We start from the raw sequence: 13,146 nt of genomic DNA on the forward strand, positions 1-13,146 counted from the left end.
CGCCCCCCTGCCGCCTGTCTGTGCGGGCGCCCCCCGCCGCCTGTCTGTGCGGGCGGCCCGCCACCTCATTGTGCGGGCGGCCGGCCGCCTCTCTCTGCGGGCGGCTGGCCGCCTCTCTGTGCGGGCGGCCCACCGCCTGTCTGTGAAGGCGGCCGGCCGCCTGTCTGTGAAGGCGACCGGCCGCCTCACTGTGGCTGCCTGCATGTCCGTGCTGGAGGCCCGCCGGCTGCCTGCGTGTCCGTGCTGGAGGCCCGCCGGCTGCCTGCGTGTCCGTGCTGGAGGCCCGCCGGCTGCCTGCGTGTCCGTGCTGGAGGCCCGCCGGCTGCCTGCGTGTCCGTGCTGGAGGCCCGCCGGCTGCCTGCGTGTCCGTGCTGGAGGCCCGCCGGCTGCCTGCGTGTCCGTGCTGGAGGCCCGCCGGCTGCCTGCGTGTCCGTGCTGGAGGCCCGCCGGCTGCCTGCGTGTCCGTGCTGGAGGCCCGCCGGCTGCCTGCGTGTCCGTGCTGGAGGCCCGCCGGCTGCCTGCGTGTCCGTGCTGGAGGCCCGCCGGCTGCCTGCGTGTTTGTGCTGAATGGGTGTGGATGGGGAGTGGATATGGGCGTGACTGTGAAATGGGTGTGGTTAGGGGGCGTGGCCTAAAAATTTGCCGCGGCGCGCTACGCGCGCCGCAAACTTTGTCCCTCTTTTCCTTCTTTAAAAGTTGGGAGGTATGATTACAGGTGTATATGGGGGTGCAGTGATGTATATTACAGGTGTATATGGGGGTGCAGTGATGTATATTACAGGTGTATATGGGGGTGTAGTGATGTATATTACAGGTGTATATGGGGGTGTAGTGATGTATATTACAGGTGTATATGGGGGTGCAGTGATGTATATTACAGGTGTATATGGGGGTGCAGTGATGTATATTACAGGTGTATATGGGGGTGTAGTGATGTAGTATATGGGGATTGTTTGTGTATATATGTATATAGCGTGTGCGTGTGTGTATGTATGTGTGCGTGCGTGCAGAGAGAAAAGCCCATAACTGCGAGTGGTACTGGAGTTACATCGGGTACCACGTGCTCTCCCCCCCCGCCCCCTGCAGCGCCATACCGCCATTACAGGGCCTGATTGCGTTTCTCCGGTACCTGTTTGCATACATGTGACAGGTACCGGAGAAAACACGAGTCTGTGAAATAAAAAGATTTTCCATATTTACCTGCTTTCTTCAGCTCTGCTGCCTCCCGCTCCTGACCACTGCTCATTCATTGATTATTCACCGCACTCAGGACCTGGAAGCCGGAGCATCGCGATGACAGCACCGGGCACAGCACCGTTGAGGACATCACCGCAGGGACAGGTGAGTATTCTGCAAGCACAGTGACCTCCAGGAGGTCATCAGAGTTTCCAATGAACTTTGATGACCATCCTGCGACACCCACGCTACAGCTTCATGGGTTCATCAGAGTTCATTGGGAACTGTGACGAGTCCCCGAGATGCTCCGGCTTCCAGGTTCTCAACATACACACACACACCTGTATACTCACCCAGCGATACGCGGTCCCCAGCGCTGTCCCTGCTTCCAGCTGCTCACTGCAGTGAATATTCAGTGAGTATAATTACCAGCGATAAGGAGCGGGAGGCAGCAGAGCCAGAGACAGCAGCGCTGGAGAGAGGTAAATATAGAAAATCTTTTTATTAAAAAGACCCGTGTTTTCTCTGGTATTTGTCACACTGATGTCACACAGATCACATCAGTATGCGGTCCGTGTGGCACCTGTGCTGCCAGAGAAAAAAAGGACATGTGTGCGTGCAGGGCCACGACGGGTCACACAGTCCGTAACTTACTGTTTGTATATGAAGGGATAGTATATATGCTATATAGAGTATTGGGTAAAACTGAGTTAATTATATTAGTCCGGCCCTCTAAAACCATCCCAATTTCTCATGCGGCCCCATGGGAAAATTAATTGCCCACCCCTGCTCTAGCCTATCCTTTACAGCCCATCTGAGTGTGTCGATCCAGGCAGGCGTTACACCGTGCTCTTTGCAGAAGGCCATCTAGGCCGGGATAGTGTTTTAAAAATTGCTGGACAACCAGGTTCAACACGTGAGCCATACAAGGCACGTGTGTCACATTGCCCTGAAGAAGGGTCGCAGACTGGTTTGCATCATTGTCGCACCCGACCTTCCCTGGCTGCTGGTTGAGTGGAGACAACCATTGATGAAACTCGGTCTCACTCTCCAGAGCTAACCGTCCACAATTCCTCAGCGGTGTCTCACATTTCCCCTACATTTCAAAGTAAACATTTGACCGCATGATGGCCTTGAGCTCTGCTGCCAGCATAGTAAGGAGGTGTGTGGGATTCCTTGGGCGCAGTTACAAGGAAGGGTGGCCTGACCACACAGGGTTTGGGCCAAGGTGGAGGACCCACACGAGGTTGAGGAGGCAGAAGCAGTGGAGGAACTTGTACATACAGAGGAAGGATTGACACACAAGTCGTGGGGACGGCAAGACTTGTACAGCAAACCCTTCTCCATCTCTCACCATAGTTACCCAGTGCCCAGTCAGCAATATGTAACTCCCCTGTCCATGCTTACTGGTCCAAGTATCTGTGTTGAAATGCACCCTGTCACACACAGAGTTTCTCAAGGAATCGGTGAGGTTGTGTGGGACCTACTGTGGTAGCGCGGGCACGCCTTTCTTGGAAAAGGAGTGACGACTGGCCATCGGCTCTTGGGGCACTGCAATGGGCATAAGGTCTCGAAAATCCTCAGTCTCAAAAGGGTGTAAAGGCAGCCTTTCTGTTGCCAACAAGTTGCAGATGATGAAACTCAACCTCTTAGGCATGTCATGCCCTTCGAAAATCATGTAAAACATAGCGAGGGGACTCCAACCACAGTCTCCCTCGTTTCCACTAATTGGGCCACACACACCCCACTTGACTGGCATCAGTTGACCCCCATTTTCAAGATGAAAAAGATGCTTTGCATGAAGCACTCTCAAAAATACGCGTGCCTTTCCCGTCCCCTGGCTGACCCAGGGGAAGAAAAGTCCTCTGAGAGCCATGACTTGTTCATCTTGGTTCTTTTAGAAACACAGCGAGGGGACTCCAACCACAGTCTCCCTCGTTTCCACTAACTGGGCCACACACACCCCACTTGACTGGCATCAGTTGACCCCCATTTTCAAGATGAAAAAGATGCTTTGCATGAAGCACTCTCAAAAATACGCGTGCCTTTCGCCTCCCCTGGCTGACCCAGGGGAAGAAAAGTCCTCTGAGAGCCATGTCCACATTGTCAGTGGACAGACGCGTGTGCTTATCTGCCAGCAGACCACCAGCAGCACTGAAGACAGGTTCTGAGAGAACGCTGGCTGCAGGACACGACAAGATCCCCAAGGCGTACGTGGCGAGCTCAGGCAATTTATCCAGATTGGAAGACTAAAATGAGCAGGGCTCAAGTTGCACAATAATGGAATCGATGTTTCCTTGCATATACTCATATATCTGTGTGTCCTCCTCTTTTTCCTTGTCCAGCTCTTTTGTTTTCGCATGAGTATATGTCCTTGTCACTTTCCCATGTGTTTGTGTTGTGTTGTGAGTTGTTTGTCACCTTTTGGACACCTTTGAGGGTGTTTTCTAGGTGTTTTTATGTGTTTGTGATTGCCTGCCATTGTTTCCTATGCAGTTCGAGTTCGGTTCGTCGAACGTTCGACGAGCCGAACTCGAACGGGACCTCCGTTCGGCGAACCGACCTCGAGCCGAACCGGGACCGGTTCGCTCATCTCTACTCCGCAGATGCATCGTCAGCTCGCGCATGCGCAATTATGTTCTAGGCTTTGACTGCAGTAGGGCAGAGCATGTGTGAGCCGGTGATGTGTCTGCAGAAGCATGAGATGGCACCCTGCAACATCGTCATCCACAGACCCAGAGGAAATCTTGCACCTCCGCAGATGCATTGTCAGCTCGCGCATGCGCAATTATTTTTTATGCTCTGCACACAGTAGATCAGAGAAAAGTGCGCATGCGCAAGCCGGGAGATTTTCCCCACCTATGTGGATGACACAGAGCTGTTGACATTGCTGTGCACAATGTGCACTTTTTGCGACTCTTTTGGAATCCTCCTGAAAAAGACGTCATGTGGACATACTCCAATATCTCTTCGGGGAAAGAAAAAGAAGAGTGTTTCGGTTTCAAAGAGCAATTAAATAATAATCTTGTCTCTTTTGTCTGGCTCAGAAAACTGTGTGTGTACAGAGCCTTATAAGTTTAGCAACAGGAGCCACCGTTTTGATATATTGTATAAGTGACCAACTGTATCTTTCCATGCAAAATCAATGAAACCAGACTCTGAAAACTGTGGTTGAGTTGAAAAAAAAGTGTTTTTAAAAAAACTTTAAAAAAAGTAAATCTAATATATAAAGTTCATTGTGTGTGTGTGTGTGTCCGCTAAAGGAATGCGCACCTTCGCATTTACAATCACGAAATTTTGCACAGAGGCCCCATGTGACTCAGGGAACGTCATAGACTATGTTTGGGCGGGAAAATTTAACCCCGTGCTTTCCAGTTACGCTACAAAATCCTACAGCCATTAAACTGAATGGAGCTGGGAGCCATAGGCTATAAATAACTGTCAGTGGTTGCTACAGGAACAAAATAAACTGTTTAGAGAGAGACAGAAAAAAACAGACAGACATAGAGAGACAGACTGGGAAAGAGACAGCCCTGGAAAGAGACAGCCCTGGAAAGAGACAGCCGGGCAAAGAGACAGCCAGGCAAAGAGACAGCCGGGCAAAGAGACAGCCACGGCAAAGAGACAGCCAGGCAAAGAGACAGCCAGGCAAAGAGACAGCCGGGCAAAGAGACAGCCACAGCAAAGAGACAGCCAGGCAAAGAGACAGCCAGGCAAAGAAACAGCCAGGCAAAGAAACAGCCAGGCAAAGAGACAGCCGGGCAAAGAGACAGCCGGGCAAAGAGACAGCCAGGCAAAGAGACAGCCGGGCAAAGAGACAGCCACGGCAAAGAGACAGCCAGGCAAAGAGACAGCCAGGCAAAGAGACAGCCGGGCAAAGAGACAGCCGGGCAAAGAGACAGCCAGGCAAAGAGACAGCCCGGCAAAGAGACAGCCGGGCAAAGAGACAGCCGGGCAAAGAGACAGCCGGGCAAAGAGACAGCCAGGCAAACAGACAGCCCGGCAAAGAGACAGCCCGGCAAAGAGACAGCCGCGGCAAAGAGACAGCCGGGCAAAGAGACAGCCGGGCAAAGAGACAGCCAGGCAAAGAGACAGCCCGGCAAAGAGACAGCCAGGCAAAGAGACAGCCCGGGAAAAGAGACAGCCTGGGAAAAGAGACAGCCCTGGAAAAGAGACAGCCCGGGAAAAGAGACAGGCCGGGAAAATAGACAGCCCGGGAAAAGAGACAGGCCGGGAAAATAGACAGCCCGGGAAAAGAGACAGCCCTGGAAAAGAGACAGCCCTGAAAAAGAGACAGCCCGGAAAAGAGACTGCCCGGGAAAGAGACAGCCGGACAAAGAGACATATGGGCAAAGAGACAGACGGGCAAAGAGACAGCCGGGGAAAAGAGACAGCTGGGCAAATACAGACCTGGGCAGAGACAGCCCGGAAAAGAGACAGCCGGGGAAAGAGACAGCCGGGGAAAGAGACAGCCGGGCAAAGAGACAGCCGGGCATAGAGACAGCCGGGCAAAGAGACAGCCGGGCATAGAGACAGCCGGGCAAAGAGACAGCCGGGCATAGAGACAGCCGGGCAAAGAGACCGAGAGAGAGACACAGACAGATACAGAGATTGAGACAGATAGACTGATGCAAATACAGAGAGATAGAAACAGACAGACAAGGAAAGAGAAAGACAGACAGCGACACACAGACAGAGACTGGGAGAGAGACAGAGAAACAGTTACTATCCCGGGCAACGCCCGGGTACTACAGCTAGTTTTATTTATATATATATATATATATATATATATATATATATATATATATATATATATATATATACAGTATATATATTTATATTTATTTATTTATTTTTTTAAACTCACTTATTTAGCTATTTAGAGGGTTATTCTTATCAAATAATTCACCGCTAGAGAGAAAAGGGCTGTGAGAAGCTGCGCACGCGCCCATTGCTCTGATCATTGTCTGTGGGAGGTGATATCACCAGAAGTTACATAACGGAGAGATAGAAATATTAGATATGAAAGAGATAGAAAATCACACTATGGCCAAGATGTGTGCAAACACTGAATATATGAAATATTATATACTGATGAGCGAGTGCTAAAAAGATCAGTGCTCGAATCGAGCAGGTCGGACGCTTGGACGTACTCAACTCAAGTAACAAGTATAATAGAAAACTAGACCATTTTTCTGTCTGACTCCCCTGGAGGACTGGGGGGACATTAAAATTACTAAAATGGATGAAAGTAGCGCTCGAATGGAATGGTAACAGCATAGGGAAGCCATCCGGACGAATCTCTGACTCCCAGGTCGCTGCTGGGAACAATGTTGTCAGAGTATTACGCCACTTTTACCAACTAACAATGAAACATACAAAACAGAGGATAAAATAGATGTTACATGAAACAATGTTAGGAAACATTCTCTCCCGTATTGTAACGTGTATATAAGGAGAGAAGAAAAAAAAAAGAAGCTTCCTTGACCCCTTAGCAAGAGCACATGATCAGTGTCTGTTCAGACTTTCACGCAGCTGAATTTCTGCATGAATCATGCACCTTCTCTCACTTGCGTGTTTCCTTGCGTTATTTGATTTGTTTTTGCTGTGTTTTCTCAATAAAGTTGGTTGAAAGACAAGAAACAGAACAAACAGGAAGTTAACTAAAGCAAAGTAATATGCCTGTCATGTGGCACTAAAGAGGTGTTTAGGCTGGTTTAACCTAATAAATAATTAAAAAAATTGTGTTGGGTCACTTTATTTTTGAGAACAGCTTATTCTGTGATATACAATTTACTGTAATGTGCTTGGTTCCTCATTTATATTAAGCAATGTCAGCATGATTCACTGGTCACAAGAATAGCCCAGACTGTCTGTCTGAGTCTTATGCCAAGAGATATGTGGGGTACAGTTCAAACAACATCTTAAATCTTGTTCTTTATGGATATCTCCATGTAACTCTTATATACTCATAATAATTCATAATCTTGTCCATTACACAGCAAAGGTAAAGCAGACAGCTGGGGGCTGGTACTATCAGGGTGGGCAGATCCATGATTATTTGGCCCTTCCCAGCCTAAAAATAGAAGCCCACAGCCACCCCAGAAGTAGTACATCCATTAGATGCTCCAATTCTGGCACTTTAATGTAATGACAGCTGGCATCAAGCCCAGGGGATTAGTAATGGAAAGGCATCTATCAGACACCTCCATTACTAACCCAGTAAGTAAAACGAAAAAAAAACACACACACAAATATTTTATTTTACTAAACACACCCCGATTTTAGCCCTGATTCACCAATTTATTAAAAAAAAAAAGCCATACAGATCCAAAGAAGTCCACTAAATCCAACGTAGTCAACTAATCAAAACCTGAAATACATAAATTAAGAGAAAGAAAGACAAGATTCTGTCCCTCATTCACCAATTTATGATTAATAAAATAGTCCCCGTAGCTCTGACATAGCGATGTCCCTCGATTCTGTAGTACAACCTATGGATCCTGACTCTGAGAATGACATGTCATAGGTCACTCCCGGTAAGGCTGCGGTCTGCGATACCTGGTGACTGTGATGGGTGGTGATGACCTCAGTAACGTTACCGCTCATCACCGCTCTCGCTGAGTCACACAAAGGGCGGCATGAAATCCGGGCCGTCTCAAGAGCGGTGACGTTACTGACTTGGAAAAAGGTTTTGAAGAACCAAAACATCACCACACCTTATGGACTAATAAAGGTCCATCTTTTTCATCATATTTGGAGCTCTGCCTTCCTTTTCTAGATAGATAGATAGATAATAGTGGTAGATATAGATACTATGACCTATGACGGTAACATTGGGGACCATTTCTGTAACTTCTGGCCATCTCTATCCTTCCCGGCAGTGATCACCGTGGCGTTCCTCTGCCGGGTGCTTATTATTCCTCCCGGTGGCTCTGCCCGCGTGCGCTGCTTCCGATGTCATTACATTTCGCTATCACTCGCCGGCTCCTCCGCACCAGATCTGATTCATAATCGTCACTTCAGAGGAGATAATCTTGGAAGCATCTCTGTCGGGGAGCGGGGGGTGATTTGCCCCGGCGTTGTAATGCTTGTATACTTTCTTATCCAACATCCAGATATTCATCATTGGGAGACGCACAGACGGGGAATTAATCACTTCATGAAATGTCATCATGGCATTTCCATCTTTACTGTTTATTCTCCATCTTAGGATCTGCCCGGAAGAATGAACCGGCATCGAACAATTCTACGAGTCGTCTTATAGAGTCATTTCTATGGCTGCTCAATTAGTCGTAATGTCTCATCCATGTACTAATTAAATGCCACCAACAGAGAAGAGCAAATCTCCCAAAATTCACATTCAACAGGTTCATTCAAATTTGCCTGAAACATTTGATTCATGTCAAATAAATTCGGTGTCAACCAAATCTACTGCTAAGAGGTTAGAACAATATGCTGACTTCTCGTCTGGCCGTCCTATAGCTCTGCAGCCACTGCCGATCCTCCGATGGCCTCCTCTGTCTTCTATCTTCTTCTTTTTCCAGGCATCTTGCGCTTCTGTTCTTCACTAGACTCCACAAACTTTTGTGGGGCACAACACACATCATTGAATCATTAACATTAATGGGTTACATGGTGTCCCTTGTGGGGCCTAGTGAAGTGTGGCAGCATCTGAGCCAATCGAGGAACTGACAAGACAGGTATTGTCAGGAGGGTACCACGATAGAGAGTGCTCCCTTCTATTTCTGGTGTCAGGAGATCACAGCGCAGGGCTTCATACACACTTGCTCAGTTAATACTGCTGGCTGTGCAGAATCTCCTTTTTCCAGCACTGCTAGGGTTAAGTAGATCCTCTGGTCTCCTGAACCCTGAATGAAAGCTATAGCCAGCTGTTCTCTATTGCTAATTAGCTCTGCTATAAAGACTTCCCTCCTAGCTCAGTTAATCGCAGGTGATAGTTTCTGCTATTCTTGCCTCCAGAGGAAACCTGTGAGCTGTGGACCAGGAAACAATTCAGAAAACATTTGCTGTGTGAAAGCTGTGTTGAGTTTTTCTCTTCCTTAGTCCTTTTTGTTTTTTATACTCTGGTCCATTCCTCATTATTACCTCTTGTTGTTTGGAGTGCTTTGTATGATTGCTGTTTATATTACCCTTGTCTGTCTAATCTCTGTGTCTTTAACCTAGAGTGGGACTAGCGTTCCCACTGCCCTGCGCACTATACAGGGCTGATCCCAAGGAAAGACAGGATTAGGCACGTGATCCGTGATGGGGTGAGAGATCCCATATAAGGACATTGGGGAGTGCAGGGATCAGCCTCAGGTGAGTTTAGGAGGTGACCCTGCTCCCCTTTCCCTAGGCCCAGGGCCCACTGTTGTATCGTGTACCCTGTGTGTTTCAGGAGTTCCCATGTACCTGGCAGTACCCCGGTAGTCACTGCGTGACAGATATGGGGGTGAGCTGAAGACAAGTGAGTATAACATTTTTTAACCCTTTCCGGATCCTCAGAATGCAGCAACATTTTGACCATTTGTGCGCAACTCAAATTGCAAAAATAATCAGATTCTGGAAATCCAAATCTTTCAAGAGTTTTGTAATGAGTTTCGGCTTGCAAAAAAATTGATTTGCTCATCTTTAGCGGCAGAAAATACGTAAATATCTATAAACATTGCACAATACAGACAATGCAGAAAAACCGCAGCGCCACTGTCCATAGTTGGCGTCTTCTGTTGCAGCTTCGTTCATTTTTTCCTAGTTTACCACGTTGACGTCGTTGTTGGGAAAAAGAAAGCCAAATGTTTCTGTTTCTGATAATATTAGAAACATTTTAAAGGGGTTCTTCACCTTAAACAATCTCTATTGGGTATAGGTCACCTCACAATCAGCAGATCAAAGTGGGGAACCCTGTGTACACTTCACCTGCAGTGTCACCACAAGATACATGAAGCATTACTGGAAATAGATACCATGGTAAAGTGGATTATCAGAACCAGAGCTAGATGTGCGGGTAGTAGAGGAACAGCGGAGATGTATGGGCAAACTGTAATCTTCGAGCCAAAGTGGGGTTACATGTAGGAACAGAAAATGAGTGAGGTGGTAACACAACACTTTGAGATTAGTTTTTGATGTGGAGGTCTTGAGTGGACATTAGCACTCGGTAAGCAGAGATAAATAACTATCAGTCACCTTGATAACAGAGACGAAGGTGTGAACAATATAGAGAATAGCATAGTAACTTGATAGCAGAGACAAGTTATTTATCAGATACCTTAACTGCAGGAGCATCTGAAGAGATGATTAGATACCTTGATGGAGATAGCCAAGTGGAAACTAATGCTAAACTCCTGACAAACACTTGCTGGCTGAGAACAACCTCAATAATCAAGCAGCACATAGCTACCTGAATCAGCCTGACAATAACCTGGTGCGGACTAGCACGGAGGGAGCAGACTGTAGGAGAAGGGAGCTAAGCCTGGCAATGGAGCTGAGACAAGAAGACGTCTTCTTCCTCAAAAAGAGACTAGTACAGAATTGAGGACCACACCCACTTGGACAACAAGACTAGACTTATATTAAGGGAGGAGGAGGTTGTATGTCAGTAATGGAAAGGTGCAGGAATAAAAGAGAAACAATGACGGATTCATGAGAACAGCAGCATTTACATCAGGTAAATAAATTGCCAACGTATAATGTGTGATAATGCAGTATATGGTTATGCTGACAATAGGGCAAGAACTAGTTAAAGTTGGGACTAAGCCATAGTGGTAAGGGGTTAGCATGTAGGGAAAGAGAAAGTTTCCTTCTAAAGAGTTAGTTAGAGCCCAGCGTGTGACTAGTGCAGACCTAGTCTGAATGAAAGGGTTCCCCAAGCGTCTGAAAGCTTGAAGCTTGTATCCCGTCATATTGGCAAAACTCCCCTCCTCTACAAGGAGAATAAGACTCCGAACCCCAGGGAGGATAGACTGGTTTACACGGACTGCACCGTGGAGCTAAGCTGGGATGTGCTGAAACTAACTAGACCTGAGAGAACAAGAACATCCCAGATGTGTCAGAAGAAGACGTGCTTAAGGATACTCCATGTTACCGAAACGTACAAGATGCTGTGAACCCGCTATCTCTGTGTTTAGTTGTCAGCCAAGGACTGTAAAGTAAAACTGTGTCTTCTCTTCTGAATAAGTTGTCATCCAGTCCTGGCAGAAACTATGGGCATTATGCGGCCTACACAGGAGTACCACCCTTACAACATCGACACCCTTACCTAGACAGGACCTCATCTTTCATGAAGCATGCCGAGGCATCATAGAGCAACACCTTGCCATGACTGCCATCCTGCACCATGGTTCACTTGGAGTAGTCAGCAGGATCAAACTTTTTCGCTGTGAGAGCCAGATAAGGTCTACATTACAGTGTAGATGATTACCAAACATGGACACTAGGATGACAGACCGTGGTGCAGCACAAAAGAGAGATGCAACCCATCCTGAACATTGAAGAAGTGGAAGGGAGGGAATGCCATGCTCGGAAAGGTGGACTCATGGTGAGGAGTGTTCGCCCCGTAACTTTCCTTCTAGAAAGTTAAGAGTTCAACGTGTGGCTAGAATGGTCATTGAGGCCGCATGCAGTGGGTGACCTGTGTCAGACAGGAGTAAAGAGACTGGAACCAGGATAGCGTGTTCCGAAGAGATTGAGTAAGGAACTACGTCAGCTCCAGAACTGACCTAATTAGAAGGGTCCGGATTGGAGAACGTCTAGCAGTCAGGCCCTGATGACTTACAGGTTCAAATGGTAATGGATCAGGATGGAACAGCACACGAGACAAGAGACTGACCTGGCAGAGAGTTCCTCAAAGGAAAGCTTGAAGCTTAAGTCTCGCCATATTGGCAAAACTCTCCTTCTCTTTGAGGAGAACCAGACATGGAACCCTAGGGAGGATAGTATTGTTTCCACGCACTACACTGTGGAGCTAAGCTGGGTTGTGGTAAAGTTTGCCAGACCTGTGATAACAGGAACATTTCACATATGTCTGAATAAGGTGTGCTTAAGAATGTTCTGTGTTACTGAAACATATGTGATGTTGTGTAGCCGCAACCTGGTGTTGTCACCGAATGACTGTTAAGTTAAATCGTGTTGGTTTTAAAGAACTGGTGGTCTCCGCTTCTGAATAAGTCATCATTTGGTCCTGGCGGGCCAAAACCATCGGTATCATGCAGCTTATGTGAGCGTACCACCCCTACGACATCAAGACACACACAGAAAAAGACCTCATCTCTCATGTAGCGTGCCGAAGCATCAGAGATCAACACCTTGGCCAAGACTACAGGGCAGGGATGTTAGTGAACCTACTGTGCCGCAACACACAGAAAACCCAGGGAGGCTTGACTTCGGACCTGAACCTTGTCTTCTCCAGAGCCGCTGATGATGGAGGTCTTACGCTGCAGGTGTGAATCTGGGTGCCACTCTGGAAGACTGGTGTTGCGTTGGCTGGCCCCACGAGTAAGGGAGTGATAGTCTCTGACAATAGGTTGTGGCAGTAGCAGATGTTGAGAATCCGCACGGGGTGTATGCATGGAAACAGCAGTGTCTGGCGTAGATACATGTAAGGATGGGTATCATGTAAGCCGGCCGATGTGGACATTTGCAGCAGCAGGGGATGATACTCCGTGGCAGCAGGTAACATGGTAGGTGGCCGGGGTAGCGTCTCGCAGCCCCAGGTAGGGATACAGCAGCAGCACTTTGTAATGCAAACAGGTATCAGCAAACAGAACTAGCACAATGTACTAGCACAGTGCTAGGGAACCTGAAAACCAGCAACGTATTAGACTCATTGCTCAGGCACGATTGAAAGGGCAGAGGTGCCTTAAATACCTATGGCCCACCAACTGACCTGGGAGGTACTTCCGGGTTAGGAGGACGCTGGCCCATTAAGATAGGGGCGTGGCCATGGGCGAGCCTTTCGGGCCGAGGCTTGGA

The sequence above is a fragment of the Anomaloglossus baeobatrachus genome, chromosome 8 (genome assembly GCF_048569485.1).
Source record: "Anomaloglossus baeobatrachus isolate aAnoBae1 chromosome 8, aAnoBae1.hap1, whole genome shotgun sequence".
Lineage (NCBI taxonomy): Eukaryota > Metazoa > Chordata > Amphibia > Anura > Aromobatidae > Anomaloglossus > Anomaloglossus baeobatrachus.